The sequence below is a fragment of the Panthera onca genome, chromosome C1 (assembly GCF_046562875.1).
Source record: "Panthera onca isolate mPanOnc1 chromosome C1, mPanOnc1 haplotype 2, whole genome shotgun sequence".
Classification (NCBI taxonomy): domain Eukaryota; kingdom Metazoa; phylum Chordata; class Mammalia; order Carnivora; family Felidae; genus Panthera; species Panthera onca.
The window spans coordinates 103,844,554-103,866,070 of NC_138346.1; the positions used below are offsets into that span (position 1 = coordinate 103,844,554).

General features: G+C 53.4%; 2 long non-coding RNA genes across 4 annotated transcripts; both read right to left on the minus strand.

The window, feature by feature from the left end:
• Nucleotides 1-1,613: 1,613 nt before the first annotated feature.
• Nucleotides 1,614-7,475, minus strand: LOC132673028 (uncharacterized). Of its 3 annotated transcripts, XR_014138063.1 has the most exons (3): nucleotides 6,928-7,130; nucleotides 3,354-4,870; nucleotides 1,614-3,155 (listed from the first exon to the last, which is right to left on the minus strand). It is a non-coding gene; the product is annotated as an uncharacterized LOC132673028 (long non-coding RNA). The 3 variants fall into 3 exon arrangements; XR_009607838.3 differs by having other exon boundaries at nucleotides 1,614-4,870; nucleotides 6,928-7,475; XR_009607837.3 differs by having other exon boundaries at nucleotides 1,614-4,880; nucleotides 6,928-7,475.
• Nucleotides 7,476-11,230: 3,755 nt separating this feature from the next.
• On the minus strand, nucleotides 11,231-20,541 carry LOC132673027 (uncharacterized). Its single transcript, XR_009607836.2, has 3 exons — nucleotides 18,878-20,541; nucleotides 13,471-13,621; nucleotides 11,231-12,660 (listed from the first exon to the last, which is right to left on the minus strand). It is a non-coding gene; the product is annotated as an uncharacterized LOC132673027 (long non-coding RNA).
• Nucleotides 20,542-21,517: the final 976 nt, after the last annotated feature.

Genomic DNA, 21,517 nt, shown 5'->3' on the forward strand with positions numbered 1-21,517 from the left:
TGGGTGTAGAGATTACTTAAGAAAATCTTTTTTAAAAAAGAGGAGGATATGTCAAGGGGGGAATAAAAGTCCTGGCTTCCCTCTGGCATCACCCAGTAAGGTAATGCGGTTTCACACCACAGCCTGAGTGGGAATCTAGGCTTCCAAGTGGCTTTTGGTGGCAGGGGTGGAGCGAGGCCATTTTTTTCCTCCCTGTAGCATTTGACTGGGTGGTTCCTGACTAAAAGTTTTCTGTCTTAAGGCATCCTCAAATACATGGTCATATGATTTTCAGCAGGGGTGCCATTCAATGGAGAATAAATGGTTTTCAACAAGTGGTGTTGGGAAAACTGGATATCTATCTATATCTATATCTAATCTATATCTATATATCTATATCTATATATGAGCAAAGTTGGAATCTTACATCGTGTGTAGAAATTAAATCCAAATGGATATCAAAGACCTAAATACAAGAACTGAAACTATAAAACTCTTAGAGGAAAACAGTGGGGAATCTTCATGACATTGGATTTATCAATGGTTTCTCAGATAGGACACCAGAAGCACAGGCAACAAAAGAGAAAATAGATAAAACTAGAATTCACTGAAATGAAACACTGTGCATCAAAGGGCACAATCAACAGAGCCACAGAGGCACCCCCACAGGATGGGACAAGATAGTTACAAGTCATGTATGTGATAAGGGGTTAACATCCAGAATACATAAAAAATTCCTGCAACTCAACAACAACAGCAACAACAACAACAACAACAACAACAAACAACCTGATTTAAAAATGGGAAAGGGATTTGAACAGGCATATTTCCAAAGAAGATATACAAGTGGCCAATAGAGATAAGCTCAACATCACTAATCAGTAGGGAAATGTAAATCAAAACCACAATGAGATACCATCTCACACCTATTAGGACAACTGCTATTTACTTACTTTTTTTTTTTAATGTTTATTTATTTTTGAGAGAGAGACCAGAGTGTGAGCAGGGGAGGGGCAGAGAGAGAAACCGAAGCAGGCTCCAGGCTCTGAGCTGTCAGCACAGAGCCTGACGCGGGGCTCGACCTCATAAACCGCGACAACATGACTTGAGCTGAAGTCGGACGCTTAACTGACGGAACCACCCCGGCGCCCCGGGACAACAGCTATTTAAAAGACACAAAAAAACAAAACAAAACAACACAAAAAACCAGAACAGAAACAGAAAATAAGCGTTGGCGAGGGTGTAGAGAAACTGGAACCTTGTGCTTTGCCGGTGGGCATGTAAAATGCTGCAGAGTATCTTCTCAAAAAATTAAAAGTGGAATTATCATACAATCCAGCAATGTCACTTCTGGGCATATACGTATAGAACTGAAAGCAGGTTCTTGAAGAGATCTTTGTACACCTATATTCATAGCAGCATTCTTTACAATAGCCAAAATGTGGGTGCACCCCGCGTGTCCATTGATAGATGCATAGATAAAATGTGGTGTATACACACACACACACACACACACACACACAACGGGATAGTATTCAGCCTTAAAAAGCAAGGCAGTTTTGACACCTGCGACCACACGGGTGAAACCTGAGGATGTTATGCCACGTGAAATAAACCGGTCACAAAAAGACAAATACCGTATGATTCCATTTATGCGAGATCCCTACAGCTGTCAAATTCAGAGAGACAGAACATGGGATGATAGTGGTCAGGGCTGAGGGCGGCAGGAATGAGGAGCGGTTTAGTGGGGACAGCGTTCCGGTTTTGCAAGATGAAAAGAGCTCTGGGGAAAGATGGCAGTAGGGTTTGCCCAGCAGTGAGAACACGCTTCATGCCATCAAACTGTAAAAAAATGGTTAAGGCGGTAAATTTTTGGTTATGTAGATTTTACCACAGTTTAAAAAAAAAAAAAAGGTTTTGTCTTGACAGATTGCCCCTTTCTTGGTCTTGTGGTTACAGAGAGCAGGCTTTTGTGGGGACAATTTTTTGTTTGTTCGTGTCTGTTGGTGTTTCTGGGTTGTTCACTCTTTTGGTCCAAATCTGGTGTATATGAAGCAAAAGAAAAATTAAAAAAAATAAAACGCAGCCAATTCACCACTGTGTGGCTCTTCGGGTCCCAATCCCCTAGCCAGTGGGCCTTCTCTCCACTTTTCAGAGTCCTCTTCTGCTTGTTTTATATGTGATGTTCAAGGTTTTTAGTTGTACTTAGAAGGTGAAACAGGGGAAAGTGCATCTACTCCCATCTTTCCAGAAGCAGGAGGCTTGGTCTGCTGTATTTGTACTGGTTCTCCAGGTAATGCTGGTACTCACCAAGGACGGACTACGGAATTCGCCTCGGAGTCCCAAGCTCCCAGGGGCATGGACTGGGGTTCCCTTGTTTACAGTGAACCTCTGAGCTGATCACAGTTGGTCCTGATCAGTCCTCATGTAGGGCCCCAAACCTTGCTGGGTCTCCCAGGCCATCTCTGCCCATCCTCGGTGGCATACATCTTCGGTGATTCACTTGCCCACTCTTTTGGCCACTCATTCTGAGCCTTCTCCTCAGGCAAGAGTTCAGATTCTCCCCCTGCAGTCTCTGGAAGGTTCTTAAAAACTCTTGAAAGGTCAAGTGCACAGCAGCGAAGCTCCTTCTTCCTCCTTCCCCCAAAACCGGCTTCCCCAGGCTCTAGCCTTCAGTTCGGTCCTGCTCCTTTCTTCTGGGTCCTCTTGGGGTGTGTTCATACTCCCGCATTTCCTGACACACACACAACAGCTTCCAGCAGGTGGAAAGCACAGCACTGCTTTATGAAGCTCTGGGAAGGGGAGTGGCAGTTCTGTGGGTCTTCTGTGCTCCGGGCCTTCGGGGTGGTCTCACTGAGTCTTCCCAGTTCTTCAAAGGTAGGACTTATTGGTGCCAATTCACAGACGAGGAAACAGAGGCTTGGGGAAGTTAAGTAATCTGCATAAGGTCACGCAGGTGGTGAGTGGCAGGGCCAGGACCAGGAGCCCAGTGGCCTGACTTTGGAGCCCAAGCTCTTCTGGCCTTGTCTTAGAAGGACCCAAAACCTCACCAGAAGTCCGAGTGCCGGCCCATTATCTGACCCCAAGGACCACACGCAGAGCCAGATCTGATCTAAGTCCTCTTGGCTGTGACCCCTATTGGGCCTAGTTCAGGCAGCAGGTGAGGACCACGTGACCTGCAATACGAGGAAGAAGGAGCAAGCAATCAGCTGACATCAGATTTTCTGAGGGTCTTATGAGTTTGAAGTGCCCAGTTGGATTCAGAGTTAGAACCACCCTTTCCCCTACAAAGCAATTAAGCCGCTTCAGAGAAAAATGGCTTTGTTTGGCCCTTGGATACCATTCCTGAGAAATGATGGTAGCAAATAACGTACGTTCAGCAAACCTCATGTCTCTGCCGCGCGGCTGGCTTTGGATGTGGTCCAAGAACTGGTGTGATGTCGTTCTCCAGTTCCAGTCCCAGCCAGTCCCGGCTGCCCTGGGTGAGGCTCTTGGCTGGGCCGGATTTTTGGGACCTGATTTAACACATACCGAACGGTTTGAGTCTTCTGTGAAAAAAAGGAAAACATTCCCTGGATTTGGGGAGCAGTCAGCATCCTGACGATACTAACAACGAGGACCGTTCCAGGCCACTAGGGTGTCTGGAGGCTGGGCCTGGGAGGTAAGCGCTGTTACAGCCCCACCCATTTTACAGATGCGAAAGTGGAGGCGAGGAGCACCTTCAAAGTAACCCCGTTTTCATGAAGTACTTCCCGATTTAAGGTCCTTCTTTTAGTGTGAACTGTGCACCCAGGAGAGTAGCCAGCACAGAGGTAGTCATAGCTAGGTGCTCAGCAGTCCACACTGGCTGAACGAATAAAGGAGGCATTTCTTGTTTCTTCATCGTGATGAACTTATATTTGATGTCATTTACTTCAATTTCCCACCCAGCGCGGGAATCTCTTCTACAGCATCTCTGATAGATGGTCATCCACCTTGAATACCCCCAGGGATGGGGAGCCCACTCCCCAGAGTGGCTCCCCAGAATGGCCCAGAGACAGCTCTTCCCACCTTTGGACAGCTCTAGTCTCAGCAAGGACAACAGTTCATTATTCTGAGCTGAGCTCGGCCTCCCTGGGATGCGTAATTACTGGTTCTGGTTTTACCCTTTGCTGTGCTCAAGCTTCTCCCATTTCTACTGGTTAGTCTTTAAAAATCAGAAGAGGCCTGCTCCTTCTCCAAGTTTTCCCATTTGGGGATTTGGGTGAAGCTGGCCTGGGTGTCGGAGTCTAAGACCCAGCCACGGGGTGACAACCGTGTGGAAGGGCTGTGTATGTTCGGTCTGAGGAAGACGAGTCGGTAGCGAGGTGAGGGTGTTATGAGGGGAGCCCTCAGTTATTTTCAAGGCGCTGCAGATACGAATGAAGAAATAACAGTCGTAATGGCAAATAATTACTGTGGTGCTGGGCCCTGAGCTAAAAGCTTTCCTGCTGTCATCTCAGCCGTGTCCCATAACAGTCCTCTGCAGTGACTCCTACCCCACTTTACAGATGAGGGAACTGAGGCACAGGAAGGTTAAATCACGTGGGCAGGGTCACTCAGCTGGTAAGTGGAGATACTGGCACGCAAACCCCAGTTGGTCTGACCGGACCCTTCCCTCCCACCTCCCACACGCACAGGGGACGCACAGCGCTGGGTGGCCAGAATATGGCTCACAGGTAGAAGCTACAGGAAGACGGGCAAATGTCTGGTTAGGTGCAGCACTTTCTAGAAGTCAGAAATATCGGCCGATGGAATTAGCTGCCTCGTAACGTGGTAGGCACCAACGTGGGAGCAGGGTCCAGGGGGATCCACGTCACAGAAAAGTCTTTGGACCACGTTTATCCAGTTGAATCCAATTAAAAACAGATCCCTAGGGCAACCTTTAAAAGAGAAAAAGGAAAGCGAGGAATGAATGGTGTTTGCAATGTATCTCTGGGCCCAGCTAGAAACTCCTTCTTTGGCACCTGCGTCTGAGTCCCCGCCAAAATATCAGGATTCCCGAAAACCCTGGTCATTGGGGGCTGGTCTTGACCTTGTTTCTAGGAGTTAAGAAGCAGAGAAGGGTGGATGGAAGGCCTGGGTCTCCTCAAGCAAAAGGCCCATTCCCTCCAATGCCCATCTATATGGTGAGATGAGCCTCAGAGAAAGCAAGTCACTTGCCCAGGGCCACAGACCTCATACACAGCTCTGCTGGGGACCTAGAAGGGACAGCCCCATGAGCTAGCCCTCACTCAGTCCTGGGAAGCCTCAGAAGAGAGGCTGAGCTCCGTCCTGGTAACCCCTCTCCCTCGGGGTCTCCAGGGACTGGCTCCGGATCCTGGAATAGTAGGTGAGAACATTCTGATCTCCGGTTTCCCTCCTGCTGGCGAATATTAGGCTCAGGGTCACTTGAGAGCTGGTGCCTGGCCGGGAGTGGGAGACTGGACACATGTCTGGTCCGCAGGTGCCCTCAAGAGACCCACCGAGGTCCAGGTGGCACCTGGGTTCCTCCCAGAGGCAGTTTTGTGGTTGGTAGATGCCTGCTCCATCAGGCCAGTGCCCTGGGCCCTTTTCCACCCCGCCTTCTTTCAGCTCTTCCTGTACTTTAGGAGAATAATTAGATGATTCTATGCTGTGGCCCCGTCCCCTGCAGGCTGGCATCTGGACAGCACGGAGGACGAGTCTCCTCCTGGGGCAGGCCAATGGCGGGAGAGTCTGGGAGAGGGAGCCCTGAAGGTGGACAGGACCTAATGGTGGTGGCAGCATCGGGGACAGCCCCAGTTCCTGCTCACCCGGGACCTCTCCATCCAGGAGACCCAGGCAGGGCAGGGTTGGGGGTGGGGAGGCCCCATGGGTGCCACTTCATAGGCTGGGATGCTGAGTCACTTGCCTGATGTTGGGCTTCTGGTGAGCGAGTGAGTGAGTGAGTGACAGGCTCGGAACTGTATCCGGTCAGAGTGTCCTTAGGCCTGTGGTCTTATCACCTCACGACAGTGCTCTCTTCCCCTGGCCAGACCCTGCCTGGAGCATTGCCACTGTGGCTCCCGTTGCCTCACGGGCCTTCTGAGTGTCAGAGGTGAGCATGGGGTTCAAGCAGCCCCCTCCTTCCAGGAAGGGCTGTTCACCCTCCTCCGTTTGCTTCTCCTAAATGGAGGTCTGTGGTCTCCCCAGACGTCCCTGCTGTCTGAGGGGAAGGGTCCCCGGAGAGCACCTTATGTCTTGTTTAACGGACAACAAAACTGCAGCCCAGAGAGGGCAAGTGGCTTTCCTGAGGCCACAGAGCAAATGGGGGGCAGAGCCCATCTCGAACTCAGGGATTCTGACTCCCAGGCACACACACGTGTGTGACTGGGGTCTCCACACTTTCCCTCTTCCAAAGATGATACTTTGTCACATACATGGCAGAGCGACCAGGCACAACCACCACCCCGGTCGCTGTTGAAGTAGTCCAAGGATCCGTAAAACTGAACAGTTTGTTGGTGGGGACGGTTATGGCTCCCAAGTGCTCCCCACCCATCCACCAGAGAGGCACCTAGGCTAGAAATCACGTGCCACCAATTCTCTTGCTCCCCGCTTCCCCCCTCTGAAGAGTGAGGTCCTGCTTTCCTTCCAGCCACTACCTCCCGGAATGCCAGGAGCACTCTTCTGTTTTGGGAGAAGCTGCCATCAGCCTCAGTTTCTCCATCTGTGACACTGGCTCCACGCCCGGCTTGTTGGGCTCATCAAGCGACCCACCGGGAGAGGCAAGTGAGGAGAGGGCTATGTAGGAAAGTCACCAATTGTCCGAGCCCTTTGTCCCCACTTAAACTGCAGCAGGGGACCTGCGCGACAGCCAGGGCCTCTCATTTCCTTTGAGTAAGCGCTCTCCCTGCAAGAGGGAGCCACTGACCTCAAAGGCCGGCCCACAAAGGGGCCCTGACATCGTCGGGAACAATGTCGCCTGTTTACCTGACAGATTGTCCGCTTTCTTTTCATCTCCGAGGAAAAGAGCTCCCGCTGGGAGCCGCTAATCCCAGAGTAAACAGATGACCTCGTGGTGCTTTTCTTCCGGAGGTGGGGTGCGGAGGCAAGCGCCCCAACTGTGCAAACAGATCCTGGAGGCCTCGTGCGCCTGCGGGGGCGTGGCCCCGGGGCCCGGGGGGGGGGGGGGGGGGGAAGAGCCCCTCCCTCGAGCCCGCCCTCTTTCTCCCTTTGTGGTTTCCCGTTGAATGCGGAGAAGCTCAAAGGCAGGGGCGAGAAAGGTCAAAGCCAATTTGCAGGGCCGAGCGTGGGGGAGGAGAGAAGGGGCCAGACGGGGCGTTTTGGGAGGCCTGACCTTCACCTGGATACAACCCCTGTGGCCTGTCCCCAGGCCTTCTGTGGACGCTGTCCCCTGCAGAGCCGGCGCGGTGTCCTGGCCACTCCCTTACTGGCTGTTGGCAGAGGCCAGCAGCTGCCCCTCTCTGAGCCTCAGTTTCCCCATCTGGAAAGCAGGGATGAAGAAGACAGCCGACTCTTAAGGCTGTTGCAAAATATTGCCATGAGCTCTCCGCAAGTGGCGGTGACTTACGATTAGAGAGAGAGAAAGCCGAGTCTGGAAGCTGGAATGAGACGCCAGCAGAGTGTGGAGAGTGTTCCGGGAGAGGGTAGGCAGAGTCGGGACAAAGGCACTCAGTTAGTTGGGACTGAATAGCGCTTGTATGCGAAACAGAAGATAAAAAAGCCTCTGAAATAACATATCACATTGTGGGGTTATCTCTGGGAGGGGACCCAAATTCTCCCACTTCCTGCTGGTGTGACCTTGGGAGAGCTATTTGGCCCTTATGTCCTTTGGTGTCCTCCTTTACAAATAGATAGACAAGTCCTATGTCAAAGGGCTCTCCTTGAAATGAAAAGAACCTGGCACAGAGTAGATGCTCAATTAATATCAGTTCCTGGCGCTTAGTAAAGGCAGGCTTTACTCCTTGCAAGGAGCTTGGGTGGGGGTGGGGGGGATCTGGATGAGTTAAAGACCCATGGGATGGGAGCCCCATCATGCCTTATTTGGATGCCGCCAGAGGCTGCCCTTTCCCTCGGGTAGTGGGGAGCTGGGTGGGGTGGATCCTCCCACAGGGTGAGCCCTGGGTGACCAGCAGGTGCCTTCCCAGCCACCCTCTCTTGGCTGTCCCTAGAGGCCGTGTGTGCCTCATCTCGGCATTCAGGGCTTCTGCGACTATCAGCTCCTCTTTGGGGTAGAGAAGGTGAGAGATGTTTAGGTGAAGCAGGTGGTGTCTCCCGGGGTTCCTCAGCTTTCCTTTTTAAAGGGAAGGAAGGAACGAGAAGGAAAAGCAGGAAAGGGATGTACTATTTGGTGAACATCTTAAAGCAAGTTTATAGGTATCAGAAGCTTTGGCTTCAAGGAACAGCAAACTCAATTTACTGTAGCTTAAACAAATGGAGGTTTATTTTTCTAACATATTAAGAATTCTGGACATGGGTGGTTGCTGGTCTTGGCTAACTGCTGGTGATGCCAACAAAGACTGGTCTCTTTCCAGCTTTCTACACATCACCCTTAGCATGTAAAAACCTACTCATCTCCTCAAGGTGGCAATATGGCTGCCTCAGCTCCATCAGGAAAGTAGGTCTCCCACGAGCTCCCTGCTGATGTCTCATTGGCCAGAAGTGGGTAACGTGGCCAGTCCTGGAACAAGATGGCGGGAATGCAAATTCCTGAATGCACTTCCCCAGCCTCCAACAGGAGCAGGTGAGTGTGGGCGGGCTGCGTGGGTCAAAGGGACCGTGTCCAACCATCTAATCAGTTGCCTGCCAGAGGAGATGGTTCTACTCACATCCCAGTCGTACCGCGGCAAGCCGGTGCCCAGGGCAGTGAAATGCTTACTCAATAAGCACTTTGACTGATTTCCTTTGACATTCTGGGCCAGCAACCAAAGATGCAGAGATAAAAGCCACTCCTTTGCCTTTCAGAGACAGAAGGAGAATCGTAATAGTAATAATAACAGTATAATAGCTAAAATTCACTGAATATGTACCAAGTGCCAAGTGCTTGCGGGGTACTTTCTAGACTTTATCCATTCTCTTGCTCACTCCAACCTCAAGCAATAGGCATGATTCTACCCGTTACGGAGGAAACTGAGGCCCAGTGAGGCCTACAACGCAGGCTCATGTTACACACAGTAGTGGATATAAGAGCCCAGGGATGAACCAGGCTCTAGGGACAGCCATGAGAAGAGGGTCCTGCACTCCTTGGGGAGGCCTGGGAAAGTTTCTGGAGGTGGGGAGGTGTATGTAGGGTCTGGAGACACCAGCTGGAATTTCACAGTCAGACAAGGTGGGGAAGATGTCCCAGACGAGGTAAGACATGTGTGAGGACACATGAGAAGTGACATTAGGAAGATCTATGGCACCCCTAGGGTCTGTCCACCCACACTTGCCCAGAAATTGCTTTCTTTAAAAGAAGCGTTGAAAATAAAATTATACTTCTAAAATTAGTCAGTGACATGAACGGTCAAAGAAATGCAATTCATTTATAAAATTGTCAAAGATGAAAAGGAAACACCTTAATACTTGACACTGGTGTCGGGGCAGCGAAACAGGTGATGTTTGCACACAGCTGGTGGGACGGTGAATTGGTGTGTAAGCCTTTAGAAAAGCAACTTGAAAAATATTCTTTAGAATGTGCTGATCTTTTGGCTTGCTGTTTAGAAATACATCCTAAAGAAATGATAAATAAAAGTAGACAGATACCTGTGCAAGAGAGATAATTGATTGCAACACAATTTTGTGTTTTCTCCCTTGAAGTTTCCCTGTCAGTGTCCCAGGTTTGTAGCCAGACCCCTCCTGACTCCCTAGTCCCAGGGGCATTTGTAGGACCCAACCTTGGGTCCTACAAAGCTGCTTGAAGGGAACATTTTTTCCCTGTTTTTTGTTTGTTGATTTTGGTTGTTTTGTTTTTGTGAAAAAGAAAGATCAAGAGAGAAAACATGCAGGCTGTCCCAGTAAAACAGTTCCTTCCAGTAAAGGGGAGGAGTTGAAAGAAAGAAGGGGGGAAGGTTCCTAACACCTGCAAAGGGGCCTTGAGTCCCAGAGGTGGGACCTCAAACCCCCCCCCCACCCACCCACCCACCGCATAGCCACACCCCAGGACATGGCTGTGATTTCCCAAAGCTCACTGTCCAAGAAGACTGGAGTGATAGCTGTGGGCCAGGGTCCTGAGCTTCCAGCCTGACATACAGTAGCAGCCACTGGATATCAAAGAGCATGCCCTCTGGGAGGATGAGTAGCTACAGACCCCAGGACCTTTGCACGGCCCTAGCAGACAGCAAGATCTCAAAATGACTGAGGTTGATTTTCCTTGATCAGGCCTCAGGTGGAATTTAAAGAAAACTGAATGTGACATTCTCACCTATCTACATTCATGAGAAAAAAATGTTTTTAAAGGTAATTGAGTATAAAGTTATTATCTTGTTTTGATTTTTTAAACCATTAGTTAAATATTTTCCATAGAGAGATACCAAAGTCCCCTGCCCTACGTTCCCTGACCTCCAGGCACATACCTTTACTATTGCACCAACCTTGCTGGGAGGGTCATTATCTATATTTAGTGCCTCACTCTCCTTCGAGGTTCTCAGGTCCTGGAGACTCATCAAAACATTGTCTTATTTACCTCCATGTCCCCAGTCTTTGCACAACGCCTGGCAGACACCCAGGGAATGAACGGGTATATGAATGAATGAATGAATGAATGAATGAACGGATGAACGAATGAATGAACAGGTGTCTGGTATCTGGGTTAAAGGGCCTGGTGAGGCCCATCTCTGTTGTCCCCACACAGATGCTCCCGGGCAGCTCTAAGGGCTGTGCACTCAGCCACAGAGTTAACTGCAAGGACAAAGTCGGGGAGTGTAAACAGCCCTCCTCCAGGCCAGGGCCGACTGGCAGCATCCCGGGCAGCTTGCACAATCTTGTGGGCTGCTGTGATTCTCATTTTTGGGGCATGGAGTCATCTCTGCCATGGGCCTCTCCCTCCTTGCCCTGGATTGTCTCTTGGCAACACAAAAGGAACTGTGTGTCTGTTGTCGGCAGGAAGAAGTTCAGACCCCCGATCCCTCCAGGGAGCTGGTCCTGATGAACCAGATCTGCCCAAGGACCCCAGGAGGCTGGAGCTGAAAGGGAGCTCGAAGGTCACCCAGACCGACCTCTTCGTTTTACAGATAAAGGACCTGAGACCTTAAGAGGTGGGGACACTGAGCTCACTGCACTTGTGGCAGAGCTTGGCACGGAGCTGAGTGTCCTGGGATGGCAGCTGGTTTCAGAACCAGCCAAACAGGGCTGTAAATTCCTGCCCAGCCACTGTCCAGCCGTGTGAACCTGGATCAGGGATGTGTCCTTCCTGAGTCCCCATTTCCCTGTCTCCCCGGAGCGGCACGCAAGGTTGTTGTGGAGACCTGTCGCAATGCTGTCTTAGAGCCCCTAGCACCGTGCCTGGCTTAGACCGGGGCCTTCTGTCTCCTGCCTCCTCCCACCCTTTCTTTCCTAACTTCTCCCACCCACATTCCTCACCATTCCTCCGCTTCCCTCTGAGCCCTCCACTACAGGGCAATTTGCTCCCCAAATTGCATGCTGTGATCGCCCCTAGATTCATTACTGTCTGCCTACTTTCTCTCTTGCTTTTTCTGTTCTCACACACCTCTTGGTCTTGCCACATTCATTCATATTTTCCTTCCTCTCTCCCTTCCTGCAAACTTTCCCAGGCTTCTGCTATGCGCCAGGCACCTGCTGGGCAGAGAGGCTCACGGCCTCCTCCTGCCCTTTCAGAGCTCATCTACTGCTTAAGAGGGGCTGCGTGAGCAAGGACGAGACAGGGCGATGCTGTGTGTCCACAAAATCCCGTATCCTAACTCTTGTTTCTGGAACACCGCGGCCGATAGAAGACTGACCCCTTAAAGAGGGCTGTGTCCTAACCCCCAAATCTATGAATCTTACCTTACGTGACAGAAGGAGCTTTGCAGATGTGGCTAAGTGCAGGATTTTTTTTTTTAATGTTTATTTATTTGAGAGAGAGAGAGAGAGTACGTGTGCACACGCACGCGTGTGAGCGGGGGAGGGGCAGAGAGAGAGGGAGACAGAGGATCCAAAGCAGGCTCGGCACTGAGAGCAGAGAGCTGGACGCGGGGCTCAAACTCACGAACGGTGAGATCATGACCTGAGCAGAAGTCGGACGCTCAGCCGCCCAGGTGCCCCCTGTTAAGTACAGGATTTTGAGATGGGGACACTGTCCTAGATTATCCATGTGGACATAAGGGTCCTTACGAGAGGGAGGAAGAAGGCCAGAGAGGAGAGATGCTATCTTGCTTGCTCTGAAAATGGAGGAGAGAGGCCAGGAGCCAAGGAGCACAGGTGCCCCTGGGGCCCTCAAAAAGAACCAGTCCCACGGACACCTTGATTTTAGCCCTGGAGAGCCATTTTGGGCTTCTGACTTCCAGAACTGTAACAGCATGAACGTGTGCTGGTTTAAGCCACTAGGTGTGTGGTCATTTGTTCCCACAGCGGTAGCAAACGTAGAAGACCGTGGTTCTCTGTCCTCTTGCAGTGAGGTGGCCCGTGTGACTAACTCCGGCCAGTGCAGTGTGAATGCAGGTGACACATCTTCCTCTGGCCTGAGGCCTCTGTCTTCCTCTGCCACAGCCAACGAAGACACTGCAGCTGGTGGTGGAAGGTACAAAACGGTGATCAGCTGCTGGTGGCCTGGGTCCCTGAGTGACTGAGTGGAGCACAGCCCCCACCCAGCCCCCACCAACCATCCGAACCTCTTAGGATTTGGGTATTTTTCGTGACAGCAACATAACCTAGCCTTTTCTTCCTGCGGGAGCGCTAATGAGGCTCTTGCCTCACGGTGGTGACAACTGAGCCTTGAGAAGACAGATCGGCCTTTAAGAGTGTGAGCAAAGGCCTGGAAGGATTGGACTTTATTTGGCTGGCCCAGGGTGCATTGTGGGAGCGGAGGCTTGCTGCAAAGGTTGGGGGAAAACGGAGAGCAGGGGCGCTGGCGGGACTCTGGCCGTTCTGTCTCCCTCCGCTGGGTTCCAGCAGGTTTGGACTCGTTTCCTAGCGTGTACTGCTCGGTGCGCATCTAGTGTGCCTGCAGGGCTCATGCGGACACATGTGCGTGTGTGGCCGAGAGGCTTCTCTGGGCGCAGGCACACGTGCGACCGTAGGCGTGTGCATGTGTGGGTTTACCTCTGGTATAGCTGCAGCTCCGGGGTGGGCGGGGTGGGGGTTGGGGGCTGGTCTGGGACAAACGAAGGTGTCAGGGGCGGGTGGGTTTCTGGTGCGGAGGAACAGAGTCCAGAGGGTGCGGTGAGGAGAGCGGTGTGTGAGGGTGTATCAGGGTGAACAGAGAGACTTCTCGAATCATCGGTGAAGGAGAAGCTCTGGGATACACCGGTAGCTCGTGAGGTGAGTCCCAACACGTAGCGCCCGCCCTTAGAGCCCTACGTGCAGTGATTCACTGACCTGTGCCCTCTGCAGGGGCGAGTGATTGCTGTATGAGCCTGGCTCGCTCTCGTGGGGCCAGCGTGAGCCAGAGAACACCCTATCACGTCAGTCCCACCGCGGGCCAGGTTTGCATGATGTTTATTGCTCAAATTACTCACTGTGTTGTTACCTGAAATACATTTAATTCCTATTAATAACGAGCACTGTAGGGCATAGATTTCATCATTAGCGTTAAATTACTTTATTGCAGTTTACAAAGCAGCTGCCTGTGATGTGTGACGCATCAGCCCAAGTCGGAGCCTACACACACAGGCCGCTCGCATGTGTGTGGACAGTGCACAGTGCGGGTGTGTAGTTGTAGGCAACGTGTTTTCGCGCACGCTTTCAGCCGCACGTGAAGGTAACCTTGTGTTTGCTCCGCCCATCTGTGGGCTGCCCTAGACCTGAGACTGGGGCGTGCTTTCCGAAGTCTACTCTAGGCCCGGGGGCACAGCTGAGGGCTTTTGAGGCTCTTGTCTCAATAAAACCCAGGGCCCCCCATGGGTAGGGGCTCCCATATGAAGAGACAGAGGCTCACGGAAGCCCAGAGGACCTGCACGAGGCGCATGCTGGGGCCGCACTTAGATTCCAGCCAGGTCGGCTCCAAAGCTTGGGCTTTTGCTCTTACATGCCACCTTGCACGTTCCTCAAGCACTCAAGTTTCCCCAGTCAGGAGTCTGGCTCCTTCTCCCGCTCCCTGCCAACCTCACGGGCCCCTTTAAGATCAAGGGACATGATGTTTCTCCGCTGAGAGGCTACAGGTGGATCGCTCATTCTTTTTTCTTTTCTTTTGTAATAACGTTTGTATCTTTCATTAATGGCTGTAAGAGTCTCCCCTCTGTTTGCTCCCCGTGCCGACCCCATCGTTGCGGGGTTAGTAAGGAATGACGTCAGAGCCCGAGTGGGTGAGCGGTCAGGGGGCTCAATAGAACCGCTGTTGTCCCGCCCACCCGGCACGCACACACACACACACACACACACACACACGCACACACACGCACACACACACACACACACACACACACACAGGCCGCTTTTGCAAAAACAATTCCCTATTTGGCAAAGGGCAGTGTTTGCCCTGGGATAGGACCTTGCAGCCCTGAGCGAGGCCTTGTTTATTCTGGCATAAACCACGGGGATGTCCAAGCCCTCCAAGTTTGTTGAACTTCCTGGATTTCTTATCATGCAGCCTGCCCCGCCAGGGAACAGGTGAAATGCTGATTTGTGCCCAAGAGACCAAGAGAGGATATTAAGAAAGTCCACAAAAGCCACTTCTGCCCCCAAGGGACAAGCAGCCCCGGGCAGGGCTGCTGAGGGCTGGCAGGGGCCAGGGAGAGGGAGCCGGGCAGATCCTTAGCCTTCCTTCTCCTTAACCTGGCCTGAGCCTGCGTCTCCCACTCGTGACTCCCCACTCCTGAATTCTCTGCTCGGCTCTGCTGAGGCTGGTCTCCCCACTTTCTCTGGACATATTGTACCTTCTCCAGGCTGCACACCTTTGCCTGGGCCATGCCTGCCACGTGGGATTTCCTCTCTACCCTGCCTCCAGTTGAAACCCTGCTTGGTGGGTAGAGTAAAAGAATGGCTGAATCATTCTGAGGGTGGAATTGGGTAAGTGAAAGACTGTATCCCACACTACCCTACAGTGCACATTTCCCTTCCCCTAGGAAGGGAAATCCCTGACCCTCAGGGGCTTATCAGGGTGTTTGCCTGGGGGGGGGGGGGTGCCTAAATGAACCCTCAGGTAGCCCTACTGAGACACTGGGGAACTTGTCTCTGCCCCCTCAGGAAGTCACACAACATGACAATGGGGTAGGGGTCGGGGGTGATGGGGCGGGTATAAGGGGAGGGGCCTCCAGACTCAGGAGTCGGCCAACCAAGGTCAGATCCTGTCTCCCAGCCTTCTAGCTCCAGGACCTTAGGAGGTGGCTCCAGGCTTCCTGCACCTGCATAGAATGAGTATAATGGCAACTCCGTCCTTGGGAGGTGTAACTACAGTGATAGATGAAGCACCTTGGACACAATAAGTGTATTTTATCAGTCCCTTATGTCACTGTAGGAGGATCGCAGACACATGGTTGACCTTCGACAGCCTTTGTGACTTCATTGCACTATTCACTGACTGCCTCCTGCGAGGCTCCTGATTTCACAAGGAACCTACGGGTTGCTATCATCCCCTGCAGATGAGGGGACTCTGCCAGTTGAGGCTGTGGCCCAAGGACACCCAGCATATAGGTGGCAGAGCAAGGGTTAATGCAAGCTGGCTGGACTCAAAATGTGCTCCTTCTCCTCTGTGACCTCTGCCCCAGCCCCTCACGCTGACCAGTGGCCCTGGAGCTTGTCTGGCCCTTCTGTGTCTGGGGGCCAAGGCAGGAGAGGCAGCTGCCAATCAATGTGCCGTGAGCTCAGGGAAGGCCTGGGGTCCCCTTGTCAGACCCCCTCGCTTGCCACATGCCCTAAATTCCATCATTACTTATGGTGCTGTGATTCCTATACTGTGTGGGCAAGACCCCTGATGTGACTGTCTGCCTTTGGTGGCAGGACCCAGCCATTGAGGACCCACCAGCAAATGGCACCTGGGGAAGGGATCCCAAGCCAGGGACGTTCTGATGGGGGCAACAGCTTCAGGCTGGGTCCTAGAGTGGCCACCCTGGGAACCAGACCTTGTCATCAAAGGAAGGAAAGGCTTTACAAAGGCGAGCGGAGAGAAGGGGGGAATGGTGTTGAGTTCCCACTGTGTGCAGACACATGGCCTTTATGTATGCTGCCTCACTCAGCTCTCTCAGCAGCCTTGTTGGGCCCCCATTTTACAGAAGAGGAACCATAGCACAGAGAAGTTAAGTGATTTGCCCAGGACCACAGAGGCGGGGTTCAGTGCAAGCCTGTGACAACTTTCTAATTTTGCCACGGCATAGTTTGCTTGACTGGGGCTGTGGGTGTGGAGGGAAGGGGTCTTTGTCTTCAGGTGGAGCTGGCTGGCCTAGGTGGGAGAGGTTTGCAGGGAGGAACCGTTGGCCCATGAGTCAGGGGTCCGGTCCTGGCAGCTCCTACCGCCCACCTGGGATGGCCAGCAGCCTGGGGGTGCTTCAGCGCGGTTAGTCATTCCAGGTGGGCGGCAGGCAGGCACCCATCGGGAGGTGTCTTCCGCCCCCCACGCTTCAGATGAGCAAACAACAGAAACACTGCGTCTGGCCTCAGCCCTCAGCTCGGTGGCCCAGGTACATTCCTCACTTCCTTCCCGGGACCTCCGTGGGAGGGGGCACTGGCTCCTGCCCACGCTGTGGGTCATAGCGGGGTGCAGGGGGGCGTCACCGAATCACTCCCATCCCCTCACTGAACCCCATAGGGACCCGAGGTGGGCCGGGACAGCAGGTTAAGCTTGGGCTGCCTCCACCGGAAATACGCATTAAGTGAAAATAAAGTTCTTCGGCCCCGCTTTCCAAGTACATTCCGGTCTTTAGAGAAAACCGAGATAAAACAGGAAAGGTACAGCAATGAGAACCCATGTACCCAGAGGCAACCACTGGGTACCTTTCATCCCCGCCCTTCCTACACGTGGATTGGATGGGTCGTAGCTGCTGTCTTCCTCACCTTTACTGGGTTCTGAACACCCTACCCCCCGACCCCGGGCTTCCCTGAATCATTGGTTTCCCTGGTCTAGCCTTGGAAGGGAGGCAGCGTCACTTCATTTTATAGATGTACAACCTGAAGCTTCAAGAGGTTGACAAACCCAGGCTCACGCCTAGTGAGAAAGAGGCAGAGAAGAAGGATTCTGACTGCAGGGTCCGGGTTTTTGCTTCGTGCCCTATACACTGCTGTGATGCCGTGACTTCTCCCTAAAGTCTCGTCCGAAGTTTGTCCCCCCCCACCCAGACGAGAAGGTCATGCAAACACCAGGTGTAATGTCTGCATGGGATTCACACTGCACATATATAACCCTCTCCTGCTGCTGGCCACTTTAGTCTTTCTCATTTTTGACCATTACAAGCACACTGCCAGGAACTGCTCCGCGTTATGGCTGTTTCCTTGGGCGGTGCTTTCACTGTGGAATTGTGAGGCCAGACGGTGGGGACACTTGGATGAGCTCCTAGGAAGCATCGCCCCATGAGGGCGCCTGATTTCACCCCCCTGAGCAGACCAGCAGACCCACTGGGCAGAGATGGGACGGCTGCTTCAGAGACTCTGCAAGGCCCGGTGTGGAGCCCCACGCTGGCTGTGGAGCCTTCTTCCAAGGGGGGGCCCAGTGTGGTGCCCTCTGCCACACCCCTGGCCTGTTTAAAGGTGATAAAGCTGAGTCTCAGAGAGGCAAAGTCACTTACCCAAGGTCACACAGCTTGGGCCAAAACCCACGAGACCCATCTCACGCAGGGTTTGCAAAGCACCAGCCACTAATTCTTCGGGAGTTCTAGTTAACTCTCCCCACCGATCCAGGGTCCATAAGTGCCAGCTTACATCCTGAAGCATCTCTGGGACATCCTCCCGGAGGCTGGGAGTTGGCTCAGTCCTCACCTCCTGCTGGCCTCCCTCAGCAGGGAGCAATAAACTGTATTTCAGACTCTGCTTGCTTCTGCCCATCTCCTCTTGCCTGGACTGGTACCGTAGCCTCTCTACCACTCGTTTCACCCGAGCCCACTCGTGCCCTTTTCTCCAGTGAGCAGTCAGAATGGTCTTTTCAGGACCCAACTCCCGCCATGTGGCTCCCCTGCTCTGGCCTCCAAGGGATTCCCGGCTGGGTATGGGTAACTCACCTGGAAGCCTGCTGGGATGAATTTGATTCAGGGCCTGCCCCATGCCAGGCACAGTGCCAGGCACTATGGGAACAGCGAATCAGACCCGGAACTTAGGAGGCCTACCTCCTCTGCCCCCTGCCCCTCTCCCCAGCCTTGTCTCATCCCTTCTTGGGTGCCCGCTGGGCTCCAGGCCTTGGCCTCCATTCTGTCACGCGGGCAGGCCGAGACTTCACCTAGAACACTCTTGCCCTTGCCGCACCACCCCCCCCCCCCCCCAACCAACTTCAGGCTGCCTCCCTTCGTCTGCAGAGACCCTCCCCACAAGCAGACAGACAGAGTCTGTCTCACTTGGTCCATTGCCTTCATAAGCAACCCCCGCCCCCACCCCTCCCCTCCCCCCCCCCGCTTTCGAGATTATGGGAAAAAGGGGTTGGGGAGTGAATTTACAGCCACCACGATCATGTTTCTGTGTGCATGATCAATCTTTTCACATTCATTAAAAAAAAAAAAAAGATGCCAACAAAGACGTCACACTGCATGAGAAGTTATGGGATATTGGCCACATGGCAACTTACGACATGTTAATTTCCATGGCTCTCCCCTACCTGGCTGGAAACCCTTCCGGATCTCCTTCCTCACGATTTCAATGAGACCCTTACCAATTACTTGGTGAGCTGAGAGGCCCCTTTTCCTCCTGTGTTTGGTCTTCCGTGAATCGGGCTCGCTGATTCTGGTGGTCCCAGAGACACGGCCTGGAGAAATCTCCCGGTAGAACACTGTGGCCGGGGCCTGGCCCTCTGCAGGTGGGGTGGAAAGCTGTTCATCACATCCCTTTGTCCGCTGGCCCTTTGCTGGTCGCCAGGCTTTGCAATGGCTGCCTTCTGCGCGCCCCTGCCCCCTTCCGATTCACACATGGGGGAGTTAAGAGGCCCGACTCCTCTTTCTGTCCCCAACGGCTTTCAGGCTTTCACGAGGCATTGGCTCAAAGAGCTCTTCAGTTGGGCCCCGTTCCCTTTATTGAAATTCCCACCCTCTGCTCTCTTCCCTTCGTTGGTGTCTTCAACAGGGAAGTTCAGAAAAGCCAGGCTGCAGTTAAGCTACGTGAGCTGAAACGTGGTGCAGCAGGAACACGAGTCGGGAGGATCACCACCGACACCTGCTGGTCTGCAAACTGCCAGGCCTGCCAGGCTCCGGGAGGGGGCATGGGATCCCTCGGGAGTGAGGGAAATCAGCCTGATGCCAGCAAAACAGGTTTTACTGGGCCGAAAACCATGAATTCCAAAATAATGACGTTATCAAAGAGACGGGGCGAGTGGGAGCACGTGCCAGACCTTAAGTGCCCACCATGTGCCAGCCCCTGTGCCGGGCACTGTGAGGGCCAGACACGGTGTCTGAGTGCAGGAGACTTGCGGGCCGGAGGGTCTGACTCAAGCTGGGGCCTGGACGCACACTTGTCACCTTTCCGCTGCTGAGCCGAGTAGCACAGGACATGACCCATAGAAGGCCCTTCTTCCCAGCCCCGGCTGAGACTGGGGGTACCTCCTTTTGGACGAGACTGACTTCTCTTGGTGAGTTCATCTCTGTTCTTGCCAAAGGCAGAAGAAACTCCATGCTTGGCCCGTAGGAAGCAGGCCGGCCTGAGACCTGTGTGGCCTGGGGCCCCCTCATTCTGCACCCAGGGGCTGGGTGTTATTCACCCACATCCCAGGGTGCAGGCCGTGGGGTAACCCAGAAGAAGGGAGGGGAAACTGTACAGAAGCTGGATCTTCCGCGGTGACCCCAAGCCAGGCCAGGCTCCGAGGTGGGGCAGCGAGGCACTGGAAGGAAGCTCAGCGCAGGGGGGTGAGGGCAGGGGAGCTGGTCAGCTCGTGGGCCCACAGGCAGGAGTGGGCCCGTTCCCTGCGCAGCATTTGGTGAGAGAGAAATGCATGTGGAGCCAGGTCCCCCAGGACAAGTGACTTGCTTCGGGGAAAAGGTGTATATCGGGGTGTGTGTGTGTGTGTGTGTGTGTGTGCTGAAAGTGCTGGATCACTAAAAGTTGCACACTTTAGAGCCCAAGGGATGGTGCGGAGGGCCCCCTACAAGAGCACACATGCCCCTGCTTGGGTTCTGGGGGTCCGACCCTGCTCGCGGCACCAGGTCTCAGGCAGTGGCCACGAGAAGGCGCACCACAAATACTCGCCCACTGCCAGCCTGGGCTGCTTTCTGTCTCCCGCTCAGGGCTGGGGGCTCCAGGGAGGCTGGTGGGATTCTCGTGTTGCTCTTGGCAGCAGAGACTTGAAACCCCATGACCACGAGGCATGAGGGTGATGGCCTCTCCACAGGACTGGGCTCTGGCTGGTGAGACTCCCTCCAGCTGCACGGGCAGGTGGGCAGGAAGCGGGGCGTGGATGAAATCCTGGGCGCCCCGGGGAGCTCTGATGCATGTGGGGAGAGGACCGTGAAGAAGCCTGCGCTTCCTGCAGATCAAGCAGAGGCTTGGGCGGAGCGGAGTCGAGGCCTTCGTGGGAACGCAGCCTCATCAGCCCATCAGGGCTGCTTTGAGAGAGCAGTTCCATTCATTCGAGAAATATTTATTGAACTTTAGCCAGCTGCCAGATCTTGCCCCAGAGAGCCGCGGTGAGGCTTACGGGAGGTGACGTGGTGGCAAAGAGGGCTCAGGGCATGTTTGCAAGTGGAGTCACGCTACGCACAGGCCCCACCGCTCGTGGGAGGACAGGAGGCAGGGTCTCTGCACCACCAGAGGAACTTTCCCTGCCTCTCTCCTCTCCTTGGCCCCACCTGGCTATGGAAGGGACAGATCTGAGACTTGCTTATGTGGGAGCTTTGGTGGGAAAGACCCAGAGCAGAGGACCAGAACTCTATCCCTGAGGCCTTCTTGCTGTAAACAGGCCATTGGATGTTCAAGGCTGCTGACGAAAGTAGAACTCCCTTCTAGTTCTCCCTTTGCCCTTAAGTTCTCCTTCTTAGAGAATGTCGGTGGTGCAAATGACTTTCTTTTCCTGTCCAGTATCACCTTTCTCCCTGTTCCATTGGCCACTGGGGTCTTTTTCTCACATTTCTGCCATGAAGCCATCCATATTTGGAGACCTCCAAAGACAGGGAGCTCAGTACTCGCCAAGTACCACGGTGGTCTCAGGGGGTGGCTGTCCTGAGGCTAAGCAGGCAGCAAGGGGGGGTGGCGCTGGGGCACAGGAGAAGGCTGTGGGGACTCAGGAGATGCTGGTGCCCTGGGAGAAGCCACAGGAGACAAGGACAGGGAGGCCAAAAGTCAAACCGTGGGCTCAGCCACTCGCCTG